We start from the raw sequence: 4,071 nt of genomic DNA, 5'->3' as shown, positions 1-4,071 counted from the left end.
GAAATCCAATATGGGTTTAAGAGGAATCATGGAGATTAGTGAGTAATCACCTTTTGAATTCATGGGTTAGGGAGATCAAGGGTGATTAGGTTAGTTCTAGGATGTTTTAGTGTAGATCATTCTTGTTCCTTGCTAGTAGAGTATTCATAATGCATTTTCTGAGTTGGCCACTCAAAAGTTGATCAATAGGCATTTCCCACCCAAAAGGTGTTTGATGAAATGCCTGAGACAACTCTCCTTGGCTTTTAGTATACTTTGCCAAAGACATTTGTTGTTAAAGGTGCTAAGATAGCTAATAGACTTGTTAGTAATGATTGCTTTCACATTATTCAACCAAAGACAATTGATGTTTGAGATATGTTAGCAAATGAGCATTCATCTAGACATAGAGCTTGCTTAGAATTGTGTCTAGGCTTAAGGTCGATAGTTTGATTGATCATTTGCCATCCTTAGTTCGATACTTGATCACCCAAGGTCTAATCCCTATGCCCATGAGTTCTCTTTTCCCTTAGTCAATAAAGTATCATTCTGTAATTGCTTTCTAGTATTAGTGGTAGTTTAAAACCCATATAAATCATTGGTTGCACTTAGATTAAGTGAGTACTTGCATTATCGGTGCTTTGATATCCCCCAGAACTGGTTCGACAATCATTTATACTACATCATTTGTCTTAAGAGCCTTGAAAACTCCTAACATCAAATTGGCGCCGTTGCCAAGTTCTGAGTAGATTTGAACATTGAGATTTAGTCACTTACTTGAGACTAAGTCATTTTTATTTTCTTTTGTTACTGATTCTCCTTCTTCACCTCCCTTTCATCTACAGGTGTATGAACTTGCGGAGCAGGGGTCCATCAAACCTAGTTCCAAGAGCAGCAAACATCAGAGCTTTAGAGAGAGAGAGTGCTAGAAAGAGAAGAGAAGAAGAGCAACATGCTCACTTGCAGAGATTGGATACTGATATGGGAGACATACCTCAAAATGATGCGGACGTCAATGGAGCTAAAAACGTTCCACAAAACCAACAGCGAGCAGCTCGACCCATTGGCACTTATGACCGCCCCAACATTCATGGTCATAGATTGGGAATCCGAGCACCAGCTGTAGCAACCAACAACTTTGAGATCAAATCAGGACTCCTCAACGTGATCGAGAACAACAAGTATCATGGCTTGGCTCTAGAGGACCCATTTGATCACTTGGACAGGTTCGACAGCTACTATGGGTTGTCAAAGACCAATGGTGTGTCCGAAGATGCCTTAAAGCTCAAGCTATTCCCTTTCTCTTTGGGGGATAAGGCACGTCAATGGGAAAAGTCTCTACCCATCGACTCTATAACCACCTAGGATGACTGCAAGAAAGCATTTTTGGAGAAGTTCTTTTCTACTTCAAGAACTGCTAAGCTGAGAAATGAGATTTCCAGCTTTCAACAGAAGAACTTGGAAGGCTTCAGTGAAGCCTGGGAGAGATTCAAGGGCTACCAAGCTCAATGCCCACACCATGGTTTCTCTAAGGAGAGCTTGTTGAGCACATTCTACCGTGGTGCTCTTCCTAAGTACAGGGCCAGACTGGATACAGCTAGCAATGGGTTCTTCTTGGGGAGAACTGAGGAAGATGCAGAGGAGCTGGTTGACAACATGGTAAAGAGTGATGCAGTCTACAGTGGAGACCACGACAGAGGCAGTCGAACAGATGATAAGCAGACGAGGAAGGAGTTGAAAGCTCAACAGGATAAGATAGACATCCTCATTGCTGATAAAGCCACCCAAGAGCAGCTGCACTTTGTTGGTAACCCAAGCCAAGAGACACCACCTGTTGTCCATGAGGTTGAGGGTTTGGAAGGTCAGGAAGAGCTGTGTTTCATCAACAATAATGGTAGCTGGTACAAAAAAGAGCCCAACTTTCAGTACAACAACTACCAACAGAAATCATATCCCAACAACCAACAGAGTGGTTATCCGCCTAGAAACAACCAGCAAGGCAGCTATCAGCCTCAGCAAAACCTCTCGTCTGGTTCCTCTGCTCCTCAAGGGAGCAGCACTGATACCTTACTGAAACAAATCTTGGAGTCTCAGACTAGAAGTGAGAAGCATGTTGGTTATGAGTTGAAGAACCTTCATTCCAAGATTGATGGGAGCTACAATGAGCTCAACAACAAATCCTCACATCTTACTTCTACTTTCAAGAATTTAGAGAATCAGTTTGCTTCCATGAACACTCACCAGAACCGCCAGCAAGGATCTCTACCTAGAAAATCTGACCAAAACCCCAAAGAGGCCAAAGCTATCACCCTTAGGAGTGGTAAGCAATTACCTCCTACAACCCTCACCAGGGATGCTGAGAAACTAGGTGAGGAGGTGGCCATCAATTTAGATGATGATGTGGTAATTGTTGATGAGAAGACCAATGATGAGATTTTGGAGAAGATTATGGAAGCTAAAGGTAAAGGAAAGGTTGGAGAAGAGAAGAAAACAATACAAGATGGTGAAGCTGCTGTTCCAGCAAGTGAGCCTTCTTCTGTTCCTCCTCCCTATGAACCCAAACTTCCATTCCCTGGTAGATTCAAGAAGCACCTGCTAGAGAAGTACAAGGCTCTGTTTGAGAAGCAAATGAGTGAAGCTCAGGTTGCAATGCCCATCATCGATGCTTTCATGTTGATTCCTCAATACAACAGGTTCCTGAAAGATGTTGTAGCTGCAAAGAAGAAGGAGATGGAAGGCATGATGATTCTTACCCATGAGTGCAGTGCCATCATTCAGAGGCTTGATGTTCCAGAGAAGTTAGAGGATCGAGGATGCTTCACACTAGCTTATGCTTTTGGACCTATGGTATTTGAGAAATTTCTCTGTGATTTGGGAGCTAGTGTCAGCGTGAGGCCTTTGTCTGTTGCAAAAAATCTTGGATTCACTCAGTACAAGAAGTGTAGACTCTCTCTGGTGTTAGCTGATCGTTCAGTGAAGTACCCTGTGGGCATCTTAGAGGACCTCCCTGTGAAGATTGGAAGGTATGAGATACCTACAGATTTTGTGGTGCTTGAGATGGGTGAGGAGCCTCAAGACTCATTGATTCTAGGAAGGCCATTCTTAGCTACAGCATGAGCTATTGTTAATGTGAAGGAAGGCACGATTGATCTCCATTTGGGTAAAGAGAACATCCTCCACTTTGACATCAAGGAGAAAATGAGAAAACCAACTGTGTTCGGGCAAGCCTTCTACATTGAAGAGATGGGCACTCCTGCTGATGAGCACCTTGAAGAGTTACCACCTGAGGACGACGAGGAGGGAGCATCTCCCTCTACTCATTCCCCATAGAAGGTAACCCACTACTTTTCCTTGTATATACCAGTTCATATTTTGCATTTTAGTTATCTTTTGGGTATCTCTCTCTCACTCGCACAGAGACTCTGTGATTTAAGTGTGGGGGAGGTACCAAGTATTTGATCACATTTGCTTTGATGATTTTGAGTCTCATGCATTGCATTATACATACATATTTGCTTAAAAAAAATCATTTAGTTTGCATCATTTGCATTTCTAGGAGAGTCTAGAGCATATAGATTGCATTTACTTGCATTGGAGAAATGATTTGAAATGCCTTGTAAAGAACATTACTTTGCACCTGAGTAGCTTATGCACCTCTCAAAAAGACTTGTATGCTTCGAGCCTGGAAAACTCTTCCTGAAACTTGTTGATTGCTGAAACTCAGTCTTTGAAGCCAACTACAACCTTATTTGAACTGAACGAACTTAATGCATCTTGCTCATGGTCCCTTGTGTACTGAATCATGGATATACACACTTGAGTTGTCACATCCTTTATGCCAATCTTTTTGACAACCTCTAGTGGTAGACCTCTCCCCAAAATCCCTTCCTCCTTTTAAGCCTTCATTGATTGATGAGTGAGACTTTTTTCGGAAAGTCTTACATGCACATAATGTTGAGAGTATCGGGAACGACAATGCTTGATCTTCATTCTTGCTAGATTAGGCACATTATTGTCTAGCCATAGGATGGGGGTGAGTGTTGTAAAGTTTGATTTGGGAGTATGAGAAAGTTGAAGGAAAAGAGTGAACTC

The 4,071-nt window shown here is 42.3% G+C and overlaps 1 non-coding gene across 1 annotated transcript; it reads right to left on the bottom strand.

Annotated features, from left to right (window-relative positions):
• Positions 1-1,398: 1,398 nt before the first annotated feature.
• Positions 1,399-1,505, bottom strand: LOC125580998. Its single transcript, XR_007318709.1, has one exon. It is a non-coding gene; the product is annotated as a small nucleolar RNA R71 (small nucleolar RNA).
• Between the last annotated feature and the right edge of the window lie 2,566 nt (positions 1,506-4,071).

The sequence above is a fragment of the Brassica napus genome, chromosome C1 (genome assembly GCF_020379485.1).
Source record: "Brassica napus cultivar Da-Ae chromosome C1, Da-Ae, whole genome shotgun sequence".
Taxonomy (NCBI): Eukaryota; Viridiplantae; Streptophyta; class Magnoliopsida; order Brassicales; family Brassicaceae; genus Brassica; species Brassica napus.
The sequence above is the reverse complement of the archived record's forward strand: the minus strand, read 5'-3'. Positions and strand labels throughout refer to the sequence as shown.